Source organism: Patella vulgata, chromosome 1 (genome assembly GCF_932274485.2).
Source record: "Patella vulgata chromosome 1, xgPatVulg1.2, whole genome shotgun sequence".
NCBI lineage: Eukaryota > Metazoa > Mollusca > Gastropoda > Patellidae > Patella > Patella vulgata.
This window is the reverse complement of record NC_065879.2, coordinates 79,574,711-79,588,411: the sequence shown is the minus strand read 5'-3', so window position 1 is coordinate 79,588,411 and position 13,701 is coordinate 79,574,711. Positions and strand designations below refer to the sequence as shown.

The 13,701-nt window shown below is 38.0% G+C and overlaps 1 long non-coding RNA gene across 1 annotated transcript; it reads left to right on the top strand.

Annotated features, from left to right (window-relative positions):
- The first annotated feature begins 900 nt into the window (after positions 1 to 900).
- LOC126814399 (uncharacterized) lies at positions 901 to 3,217 on the top strand. The gene is made up of 3 exons (XR_007677587.2): positions 901 to 1,040; positions 2,696 to 2,776; positions 3,143 to 3,217. It is a non-coding gene; the product is annotated as an uncharacterized LOC126814399 (long non-coding RNA).
- The last annotated feature ends 10,484 nt before the right edge of the window (positions 3,218 to 13,701 follow it).

The following is a 13,701-nucleotide window of genomic DNA, read 5'->3' as shown; positions in this document are numbered from 1 at the left end:
TTCGTGTAGATTAATTCTATTGAGTCACGTATGACACTAGGTCTATGTTATTTTATTATCATATTCTTCTTTGACTCTCGTGAAATTGTTTAATGGAAAATAACTTTTTCACACCAGTTATACCGGTCTTAATGGTACGAAAGCCTGTTGCGGTCATTTCATAAAGGGAAGCCGAGAAGGTCAGAAATCGAGATGGAAGTAACCGCTTTTATACACGAGCTTTGTCCCTTCTCTATTACCAAGTGCACAAGATGATTGTTTGAAAGCAAAAATAACATATTTGGCACCAGAAACATTCAATTATGAAATTAATGGGATAAGAGTGGAAAAATATTGGAGGTGGCGTGGGGGGTGATGGTAAATCGTGCTACCTGTACACAATGTTCAAGACAAGATGCAGACGAAGCGAGAACGTCAGGCAACCAGAAGTCGTGGACTAGTGCGCGAGAAGGCTATGATGTCTTAAGCTGGGGGGACGCGAGAAGTGAAAATCGCAAATTGCCGCAACGGGAGTCCATATAAAGGTTAACTATCTCCACAAATAAAGTATGTAGTAATACATGTATACGAATTCAAATCAGTATAACCCATATATACATCGATTCAATAGCCTATTCAGAATAGTGTATGTTCAAAACTGGTTAAATTAACTACAATTAATGAAATCGTGTCAAATCTGAGTGCAATTCTGATAAATGCTTCAGGTAGTAAACGGGGGTCGAAGAGAAATCATTTGTTACTAATTGTTTTACATTGTTCCCTACACATTTTGATTCTATTCCGGAATACAAAATATAGACCGTCTTAAAGCTATATTTTATTTTGCAGAAACGATTGATGTAGAATTACTGACAGTAAATGAAACAGATATTGGACATAAGTCATTTAAACATGACATCAAGAGAATGCCCGAGTCAGTCACGTTTAGAGTTCGATCCGACAGAGGGAGGAGTGCTATCTTACGATTGGTTAAAATACCACCGCTCCCTACGTACGCCATTAAAGAGAATCGTATTTCTGTTGTACAAAATGAAAGAGAGGTAGGTTGTCATTTGTAGCAGTCATCGTTTTCTTTGATCATACTCGTAAGAAGTGTGTGTGTGAGAGAGAGAGAGAGAGAGAGAGAGAGAGAGTATGCAGTAGATATCTAGCACCATTTAGAAAACGAGCATTTAAAACCACCTACATGTATATAAGTAGAGAGAGAAAAATGGGGTTTAATGTCCACTCGACACAAACTAGGCCATTTCGGGACTACCATATGGTTCAATTTTATTTCAATAATTCGCTTGAGCTTAGGGTATTTAGTAGTGGGAGGAAACCGGAGGACCCGGAGAAAACCCACGAGGTTGGACAGGCGACCCTACTCTTTTTCGCGTACAACCGTGGAATTGAAAACACGCCAGTTGACTCAATGACAGGCCTTATGTTACAGCGTGCAAGTGCTAACCATTCGGTCATCCAACCCCACCTCATAAGAAGTAAGAATAAAAGAGTGTCACTCATCATCTTATTGGGCAATAAAACTCAAAGTCCACAAATATGACAGATACTAAATACTGTAACAGTGTAATATTACCATGCATAGTTATCCATCTCATTATTCAATGAAAAGGCATGGTTTCGTTACCATACGTACTATATCACATGGTGTACTAACTGGTTAACTTGGGTAACATGGTCTCCTAATAAAGTAACTCGCCATCTTGGGTATAATAGTCACCTAATGATCTAACTCGTCATATTCTGTATAATGGTCTCCTAATGAACTAACTCGTCATCCTGAGTAACATGGTCTCTTAATGATCTAACTCGTCATCTTGGGTAACGTGGTCTCCTAATGATCTAACTCGCCATCTTGGGTTGCATGGTCTCCTAATAAACTAACGCGTCATCTTGGGTAGCATGGTCTCCTAATGAACTAACTCGTCATCTTGGGTAACATGGTCTCCTAATGAACTAACTCGTCATCTTGGGTATACTGGCCTCTTAATAAACTAACTGTTCATCTTGGATAACTCATGGTCTCCTAATAAACTAACTGCTCATCTTGGATAACTCATGGTCTCCTAATAAACTAACTGCTCATCTTGGATAACTCATGGTCTCCTAATAAACTAACTGCTCATCTTGGATAACTCATGGTCTTCTAATAAACTAACTGCTCATCTTGGATAACCCATGGTCCCCTAATAAACGAACTGCTCATCTTGGATAACTCATGGTCTCCTAATAAACTAACTGCTCATCTTGGATAATGCATGGTCTCCTAATTAATTGATTGATTAATGAACTAATTGGTTACTGAGTAACATGGTCTCGTGATCAGCTAACTGGTTATCGTGTGCACTATATAAAAGGATCTCCTGGTTAGCTGATCTACTCCAGTGATCCCCGGATGTCCCAAGATGCTTCGATCTTTTCTTGCGATAATCTGACCACTTCTCTGTGGATGCTGTGATCTATTCAATAGATCCGCGGATCAACTCTCGCAATATCTTGATCTTAACGCGAATGCCGGGTACATGTTCTGGGTATTATGCTACAAAAGCATCCGAGGTTTGGATGTTTAAACCGAGCGTCACATAAAGCCTAATTATGCAAGTAATTGAATGTAAACAAATGTGTTAACGAAAGTATCAAATGGAATAAATGTGCATATATGAAACGCATATTATAATTATTATTATTTCAGGACTTAGCAGCTTATAAAGATGATTCATGCAGAGCTGTTATTTTACTCACAAGACATCCACAGTCTCTCCATTATACTTTGGTAAGTACCGAAGGCGTGTCACAGAGGTCTGTATCGGGGCCGCTGATGATATCAGCATCACGGACTATCTATAGTTCCTTTATTATACATTGGTAAGGATAGAAGGTGTGTCATGAGGCTCTGTGTAGACCACCAGTGTAAAGATATAATTAACCCTTCGAGCACATAATAATATGATATTTGGAGCAAAATCTATGGAACTCAGTTCATGTATATGTACATCTCAAAGCTTCGCAATGTTTCGAAACCTATTATTTAATGACAAAGAAGGGCAAATAATAGACCCAAATTGCATATTAAACCCAAATTCCACTTTAAAAGTTAATTATTATAGGCGTTATTAAATGTATATGTATTTCTCTTCAGGAAGGGCATCTACAAATTGGATTAAAATTGATTCACATCAAACCTTCTGAAGATGGGAGTCGACATATTTTAGTTAATCAGGAGACATTGTTACATTATACACCAGGTAGTCATTTAGTTAATCAGGAGACTTTGTTACATAGTACAGCATGTAGTCAATTAGTTAATCAGGAGATTTTGTTACGTACACAATATAGTTAGTTAAGTATGACACTTTGTGGCATAGTACGGAAGGTAGTCAGGATAATGTTACATAGTTAACAAGGCGGCCAGTTAGTTGATCGGGAAACGACGGGAAATGTGTTACAAAGTACACGAGGTAGTCAATTAGTTGATCGGTAGACTTTGTTACATCGTGCATGAGGTAGTTGGAGACGTTCTTACATAGTGCGCACACAAGGTAGTGAATTAGTTATGGGGAGACTCTGTTGCACAGTACAAAATGCAACCAATTACTTAATTATGACATTTTGTGACACAGTACGTAAGGTAGTCAATTGGGCAATCAAAGTTTCAACAAGTTTTCTGTACGCAAGAGATAGTTTAAACGCGTGGGTTGAAAAAACATTTTTGTTTATTCCAAAACAAATGCTAAAATGACACTCGCTTAGTACATTGGTTGTAATTCTAAATTAAATCAAATATTTCATTTCGCTTTTTCTTTGTCGCATTTGAAATAACACGAAACGTAATTAAAATCCGATTTATCAGACTGCATAAAATAAAGTTAAATTGGCCAAATTAGATGGGGGGAGGGGTGATTTAACTGGTTCATCTCGTCCATTACTGAGATTCTAATACAGAAATGAAATGAAATGGGGTTGGACGTCCTACTGTTCAGCACCGACTATAAGGGAAAGTTTGCCCGGACAGCGGCACTACGGTCTACTCTTATATCGAATTCCAACTATAAAAGATTCTTTTACGCTTACGAGAGGGGTTTTACATAGGCTAAACCTGTTCCCGAATCCTATTTAGTCATCCTGAATAAAAATATTGTTTAAAAGAAAATGTGTACACGGGACCTCGATTTTTCGTATATCGCCTGCAAGGTCCTCCGTCCCACACCACTGGCAAGGGAGAACCTCCATGAATATTCTCGTAAACACAGGGTCGTGAGCCACCGTGGAGATTCTAGAACAAGTGTATTTTTATCTATTTGTTGTCAGAGCAACATCACCGAAGTAAGAGATCTTTAAAGGTTTATACAGTTGAAGTTGGTTTTGTGGCTGATTATGAAAATTTCTTCAGGTAAAGTCATTCGATTTCGTCTTATTTTTGTAATATGATCAATGTCTGATACTCGTTACACGTTAATAAATGAACTTAAATGGAATTTAACGTCCAACTGTTCTGCTCCGAACTGGGCTAATGAAGACGGGCATACGCCATACAGTGTGCTATGAGGGAAATTTTGCCCGGACAGCGGCACTACGGCCTACTCTTATATCGAATTCCAACTGTCAATGGATCTTTTTAGTGCACGCCAATATGTACACGGGACCTCGGTTCTCGGCCAATGCAGGGATCGAACAATCGACCTCCAGGCTAGCGAGCCTGCGTCTTACTCACTTAGCCACCGTGACCCCCATTACACGTCAGGGGCGCTTACTCGGATACTAAATCTAAAGAATGTTCATTGCTAGAGACTAGCTACCTCGTTTGTAAAATACATAGGCAACAATCCTATGGAATACAATAACTGTGTATTACTCTGCGACATTTCGGCAAGATTTCTCTTGTCTGTATCAAGATTGGTGATGACAACTAGAGAAGATTAACCGGAACGTCAGTCGATATATACGGTAACAAACAGTAACTGCAGTATTCTATAGGATTTTGTTGATAATTCGTTTAACACATGCATTATGCAAGAGCTTTATCTGCCTATTGCAGATCTTTCTTTAGGCCTGCAATGTAATACAAACGATTAATTAGGCATTAATTAACTTATCCGGTCCATAATCAACTCCTGATGCCATCGTTCGAAGGCGATATTTAGTGGATTTGTATACTATTTGTGATGGATAATTTAACGTAAAACTGGATAATCGAGTCTTGGTTTATTATCACACCAAAGTCAGTAATGACGTTCGAGGCTAGCCAAAATTGAATCGCTATTATCTCAGTACAGAGTGAATCAATTTGACTGAAATTTTCAGCATATTCTGTTTTCATTATCTAATTTTGAACTATTATAGCGAGAACTGTTAGCTTTTTATCTAATCTTACCTAATGCTCCTTTAATAGAGTATAGTTTACTTTCTGTTTGGTGACATTTAAATGATACGTTTACACGTTTACACGTTTACTATCTTATTGCAGTTTTTTCGGACGAAATAATAACAATTTACAGTTAGCTGAAGCCGAGATGAGGAATTATTATGCTTTTATAGCAGAAAAGGTAAATATTGCCGAGTTTGACTTGATTAGCGAAAAAGATTTTTTAATCACACAATTCTTATCATACGTCATATCCATGCGCTTATAAATAAAATATTAAATAATGTGTTGCTAATGAATATGGGTACGACGAGGGAAATTTCGCCCAGGCAGGGCCACTCTCATTTCGAATTCCATCTGTCAAGGGGTCCTTTAACGTGCACTCAAACGTGTACACAAAACCTTGGCGTTTTGTCCGACCCAAACCACTAGACCTGTTTGCTTGCCAGCCCCTCTATAAATCACAACTGACAAGGGGAAACCACGTTTGAAAATTCAGGAACATATTCTCTGATCGACGTCAGTGCCTTATTAACTTTTTTTCTTCTACAAATTAAGTTGTTTTGTTTAAGTAATATAAAAATAAATGAAGCTGTTCGAAGTATATCCGGATAAAACATATTTCCTAGTGTAAATGAGTATATAAAATGATTAAAAGGCGCCATTCTGTCCGGACCAGTCCATGTTGTGTAAACATTGCACGAGATATCGAGCCAATGATCGACGCCGCATGATGTGACATCACAGCTAGAGGGTTATTTAACCTTACTTAAAATACGGATGTGACGCCACCCTTTGATGTTGGCGTACCATTATTTCAAATACTCGTAGGGGCAACTTGCCAATTGTACATTATTTATACTAGTGAAAATTGGACTCGTGTGACGTATTTCGCTGTAAAAGCACGTGCGGAGTGTCTGTGTTTTATGTCGTTTAATGGTCTCGAGCTTAAGACATTGCTTAATATATATATTGTAAAAACACTCAGGGCTACGGCCCTTTTGTTGTTACAATATATTACTTAATGTCTCGCTCTCGACCATTAAACAATACATAAAGGCCATGCCCCTGTTTCACGAAATTTTAACTAAAGATAGAATCAAAATTTTAGTAGATACTTCAATTTTGATTGGCTAAGCACTAAAATCAATCTAATATTATCCAATCAAATTACTAAAATTTGGATTTTTTTATCATAGTTAAAATTTCGTGAAACAGGCCCCAGTTATCTTATACATAGTTATTGCGATTTAAATACCTCTGTAAAACAGATTGGATACTACCCTAATAATTTACTACACGCACTAAGAAGCTGAAATAAAGTTCAAGGGTACTCAGTTATTCAGCAGATGAAATCAAACATACTGCCACGTGACAGAATGTGCCATAAGCTGCCAACTGAAGATGATTTTTATGATTCTTTATTTTTATTAAGCGTTTTGATTATTTGTTTTTATCGATTCACTTTTAGATGAAAGTGAGATACCATCATATCAATGAAGTAGATGGAACAATAGCCTTTGATGTCGTCACTTCCGGTTTAGTAATTATAGAGGTAAATAATGAGTAACAGACTAATAAGGAAGATACGACCAATGCTCGTGTCCAGCCCTTTCACACGCTACACCGAGTTATCGCCCCTTATACCCTGTTAATTGAACAGATAAAATGAAGTGATGTAGCCCGATGTTGAAGAATTTATTCATTGAATGTTTAATATTGTTATATGATTTAATACGCCAGGGCCATGTTTACACATTATAACGGGAGAATTTACCCGGCATTTCTCTCTAATCTTATCAAATTCCAACTACCAAGGCATTTTCAAGGGGCCCCCAACGTGCACACGAGATCTCGTTTTTTTTGACCGATCTAAACGACTAGGCGATGTTCCTTGCCAGTCTCTCCATCCTGCACCACTGACAAAAGAAAATCACACCTGAAAATCCCGAGGAACTTTCTTGGCAAACATCGGGAGTGAACCTGTGACCTCCTGGTTTGCAAGCCATCATCTTACACACTGTATTCAAAATGAAATGATATGGGGTTTAACGCCCTACTGTTCTGCTCCGACTGGGCTAATGAAGACGGGCATACGACATACAGTGTGCTATGAGGGAAATTTTGCCTGGACAGCGGCACTGTGCCCTACTCTTATATCGAATTCTAACTGCCAAGGAATCTTTTACGTGCAAGCCAATGTATACACGTGACCTCGGGATTTCGTGCCATCTGAACAAGTAGACAGATGTCCTTGTCAGGCTCTCCTTCCTGCACCACTGACAAGGAGAAACCACGTCGGAAAATCGACGACGAACTTTCTCGGCCAATGCAAGGATCGAACACGCGACCTCCAGGTTAGCTAGCGAGCCAGCGTCTTACCCACTTAGCCACCGTGGCTCCCACACTGTACACAAGACCTAGTGTTTAACTACTTACAATAAATATAGTTAAAGAGTTAAACTATCATATAAATAATCAATTTATTTTACACAGGATCGTGTGGATTCCTGGTTTACAGAAAGTATAAAAACAGGTCGAGTTGTTGAAGCGGAAGAGGCATTAAACGCTACACGTTACTGGTACGCTAGTCTACCGGCTGGTATAACCCTGCCTGATAGTGATCATTTCATGTTCTTTACTGGGTAAGTCATTAAAGTCACGCTAGTCTACCGGGGGTCTTCCCATATCGCCGACTCACCGAGTTTTGGAAAGTCGACCGCGGCACCCTTTGATTGGATTAAAGCGGATTAAAAGCGTTAATGAGGCAGGGACCAGTCATTATTAATATAGTTCACTGAAATTGATTTTTACCACAGACCTTTATTGACTTTTTTGCAGAAACAATTATTAAAATTCGTGAAAAGTTTGTTGACTCCCCCCTTACACTGACATTAATGTCCCACCCCAGTGTAATTTCTCTGCTTTTGAGCCATTGAATGTTGATGATGTAATATCAGTGGTGTGTCGAATGAAGTGTAAGTCATGTGCTCTGGACCCAATTCCTACAAAACTACTAAAAGAGTGTCTGGATGAAATAGCACCAGCTTTGACGATTATTATAAATGATGTGCTCTCCTCTGGTATTTTTTCCGGATGATTGTGATTAAAAAAAAAACAAGTCAAAAGTTATAGACCAGTGTCAAATATTTCATTTTTAGCAAAATTGCTTGAAAAGATCATTTTATCTCAAATAATAGATTATCTCACTCGAAACTCACTGCTCGGTAAATTCCAGTCTGCTTATCGAGAGGGGCATGGCACTGAAACCGCACTGCTTAGAGTGCATAACAATTTTATAGATATGAACAAGGAAGACTGAATTTATTAGAATTTTTGGACTATGTTGGACTGCGTGCAAAAATTTAAAATTGTGTTATGTTATGTATTATAGATTAAAAAAGAAAATAAATGCTCCCAAAATTATCTGCTTAATGAGGTTTATCCTTCAGCTTGGGTCTATTGTTCTTGGCCACTCATTCCCATAACGTCGACCAAAATTTTTCCCCTAAACCTCGGTGAGTCGGCGATATGGAAATGAACCGTCTACCGATTGATATAACCATGCCTGATAGTGGTGATTTCGTATTGTACACTAGTAAAGTCATTAACGCGCTGGTTATGCTCGTCTTGGTTGGCCATTATAACCCTATCGGACACTCAACATAATCAGGTAACTTTAGTTCGAATCCACAATCGAATCGATGACAGGATACGACCAGCCACCACCCCACTCTGAGATACACTCCGCACGTGTCAAGGGCATTTAATGAATATTCAACTCGAATACCTAGAAGCACACACACTAAATACGTTTGCCTGTCATTGGTGTGTGCGCTGGTAGTTGGAATTCTGTTGGAACACTGTTGTTGTCCGGATAGCAAAATTCCCCCATAATATTTCACAAGTAACGATGAAAATGAAAAGTATATTCCATTTCATGTTGCATTACTTACATGGATTACTAAAAAAGGATCGCTCCCGATCCTCTCGCGAAATCAGAAATTGATATTTGTTCTGAGTGATGTACAATGTTGCTATGGAAAATACCCATAATCAATGAAGGGAAAATAACTCCCCACTTCCTAGTAGTGAATTTTAAACTACTTGAGTAATGTTCAATGTGACTAAAATACAATTTCCCAGTTGCACTCGCATACAAAACCGATCAGACGGTTCACAAAAATGTGATTTCTATTTTTAGATATGACCTTGCGCATGCTGAAAACCTGGCCAATGCAGGTAAGCTTTACATGTACAGTGTCAGACCACTGGTTTACATGCCCACGAATGTAGTTCGTACAGTGGCTGATTTGGATTTAGACTAGTAATAATTCCCCCTTTCCCACGAATGTAGTTCGTGTATTTATAGCAACTCTTCCAACCCCTTTACACTTTAAGATGATCGCAATGTTCAAAATTATTATAGGGTAGTACATGACACGAACTGAACATTGAATCATATAAATTATCTTCGCCGAACGAATAATGGGCGTAAGTATTGTTATATCCAAATTGCCCAAATTTCAAAATGACAATGGAGCGTTCTGAAAAGAACAAAACCAACATAAGCTACCTAAATGCAAGAATAAACGCTAACGACAAAAGGAAGGAACAGCACTAACTGATAGCAAAGAACACAAGCATCTAGGAGTTTATTTAAGTAGTAATTGTAATTGGACTGCTCATATTAATTATACGGTAATCAAAGTTAGTAAATTTATAGATTGTTTCAGAAGTTTAAAATATCGTTTAAGCAGAATGTCCCTTGAAACAATATACAAAGCATTTATACTACCGTTATTCGACTACGGTGACGTAATCTGGAATAATTGTACTAAACACGAAAGTACTCTACTTGAAAATTTAAATCTTGATGCCCTTAGAACAATCACCGGATTAGTGAGAGGAACATCTCACAATCTATTGTATAAAGAATCCGGGTTCACTTCGCTTGAAATTAGACGATATCGCCACAAACTAATTCTGTTTTACAAAATGGTGAATAAAATAACTCCAGGTTACTTGTCTATCCTAGTTCCTCCCAAATCCTCGGACGTAAACCCTAACCAAACGCGGAATTCACAACTATATAGAAATATTCCTGCCAATACTACATTTTATAAAAACTCCTTTCTACCGTCCGTAATAAAAGACTGGAATAATTTACCTGAGCACACAAAAGCATGCCCTACTATAAAAATCTTTAAAGCACACTTAACCAATAATGATATATTACTACCTAAATATTTTTACGCAGGAAAGCGTTCTTCTCAAATAATCCATACAAAATTGCGTCACAATAAAAGCAACTTAAACTACCATAAATTCACTATGCACTTAACGGACAATCCAGCTTGTTCCTGTGGCCATTATATAGAGGATACGGAACACTACTTGTTATATTGTCCAAATTTTACCAATGTTAGATTCCAAACTATAAATACATTACCATATATTTTTCTTAATTTACAAACTCTAACAAATGGTGATAATAATAATACCTTGCAAATGAATACGCACATTTTTATTACAGTCCATAAATTTATACATTTATCCAAAAGATTCCAATAACCATCGTAAAATATTAGCTGAATTAATTACTTCCTCGGTGAATATACATTTGACGCCCTCAAAACGTCATACGAGCAAGCGTATTATGAAATGATAAGGTACTGTAAGTGACACAAATCATTAAATTACTTGCATGCACGATTAATAGTAAATAGAAAATACCATACTGTTAAATGTATTTTATATGTGAAGTGTACATATTACAATTGTATTTGTAATATATTTATTAAATAAGGAGACGAATTGATATAAGCCTTTGGCTTGTTTTTGAATCCTTACTTTATGACAGTGTACGTATACAATATCCATCTAATTTGAATAAAAACACGCATTCTCAAACATAGCATGACTGTCGTAACAAATGCATTTTCAAAATATAGCATGACTGAAGTAACAAATGAAGACAGTAGGCCTACATAAATAGAGACCGTATAAAACATAACATGACTAAAATAAAAAAAAATACGGGCAGTATTAATGGCATAATAAATGCATACAGCTTGAGTGTAATAACAAATATAGGCAATATAAATATAGCCTGACTGTAGTACCAAAATGTTCCGATTAATATGGCCCTAAAAGGCATTACATTATAGCTTAACATATAATTAACTAAATCTACATGTAAATAAAAAGAAAATAATTGCCACATAATTCTATGATTTTGAAAAGGGCACTTTACCTGGATAACATCGTGGCCGGGAGGACAGATCCTTTAATCCCAAGTTCTTCAATAACACTCGGCAAACCTCGTGAAATTCCGTTACTCTACATCTAGTTGTAGTGTACTGGAATCTGCCGAGGTTTGCCGAGTGCTTCAATAAATCGAAATTAAAATGTCTGACGTCATGTGATATTATGCCAATCCTGCCAACAAACATTTACAAAGTTGACAATATGTTGTAATTTGAGTTGTATATTTACAGGTCGGGCCTACACTGGTGTAGTGTGTCGGGAATATAATGGCGGTGTTTCTAAAAGTCACTCTATTGTCGAGGACCACAGAGATGGGGAAACTGGTACTACAGCTTCACACGAACTGGGACATGCGTTAGTCAACTTATCTATTTTGTCTATAAAATTTTTCCATATAGTCCAGATTTGCTGACGTGTATTATGCCACCATTACCACGACCAAATGAGGGACATATATGTAGACTTATAGCACAGATGATTAACCATGCCTGGATTGTTCAGGCAACTTAATTAGCTATTGTGAAATAATGTTTCGTCGCCTTTCACCCCAACAATTCGCTTGCGCTCAGGAGTCTTTAGCAGTAGGTGGAAACCGGAGTACCCGAAGAAAACATACGAGGTGGACAGGCGACCCTACTCCTTGTCACGTACAAGTTTGGGAATCGATCCACGCCACTTGACCCAATGGCAGACCTTGTCATTTCACGCAAACGCGCTAACTATTCACCCCACACCCGCCCGCCCGGTGGCTTATTGGGTAGGCACTGACTCATTCGGATGCGCGATAAAAATCAATTGCCAGTGGGAATTTAATTGCTGTCTCGACACGTTTCTCATAACACACTGCATGACATATACATTTGTAGGGCGTTAAACCCATTTCATTTCATTCATTCATTAAATAATTTCGCTTTCTTTTTCAGCTTAAACGCAAATCATGATAGCGATGTTGGCTGTAGTGATGTTAATCGCTACATAATGGCGGCTTCGTCCAATCCTATATTTGACGCGACTTTAGCCCAGCGACCATGGCAGTTTTCAACGTGTTCCGTTAGAGATATGAAAACATACGTTGAAAGGTTTGAACATCTTTATAACATTTTCTGTCAGATATTTATACACTATAATGAGAGAGAGAGAGAGAGAGAGGGAGAGAGTACCGAGTCACGGTGGAAGGTTGTAGGTTTCCCCTTTGCCAGCGCCTACACGGCGGTTCAGGGAAGGCTTGGGGATACAATTCCTACAACTCAGAATTGTCCTTATCGGCACCATTGTTGCGCGTCTGGTTTGTGGGGAGGGATAATGTCCCCGTTTCGCAATCGCGGCCTATTGCATATTTGGTGTTTATTAGTCTTGTTCTACAGGTCTGGTCTGTATTAGGGGTATAATGTTGGTGGATGCCATAAGGAAATACGGAATCTATCATTGACTACCGGAATATACTGTTAGTTTGGCAGAAATTAATCACAGAACTAGCTTACAAATGTCAATCAATCTGTAACCACAATATAAGCCGACAGAGGTGTGGGAGCGGGAGTCTCCTCTCTAACTTTGAGAGACTTGATATACCATCTACCAATGACGTTTAGTTGTCCTGTATACCACGTGTGGTCTTTATTGGTCTTGTATTACAGGTATGATGTTAGTAGTCTTGTATTACAGGTATGATGTTAGTAGTCTTGTATTACAGGTCTGATGTAAATTGTTTAGATGACAACAGGTATGGTACAGGTGTTGTGAGCTCAACAGAGGTAGCAGGACAATATTTTTCTCGGGATGAACAATGTGCGATGAAATTGGGTACCAATGCGACATTTTGTGCTGTAAGTTTCAGCTACTAGTAATCTCCATTTGCACGTTGCTATGTGTAGATATTTGAGACGTGTAACAGGTTACCTATACTAAGCGTCTCCACAGAACGTTTCTATATTTATAGATATCCGAGACTTATTCCATTGTCTATATGCATGCAGTACAGGAACCAATATGATCTATATTTCGTTTCGTTTTTTTTATACTTTCGATGACCTCTATTACATAAAGATCTAACCGGTTGTAGTGAAACG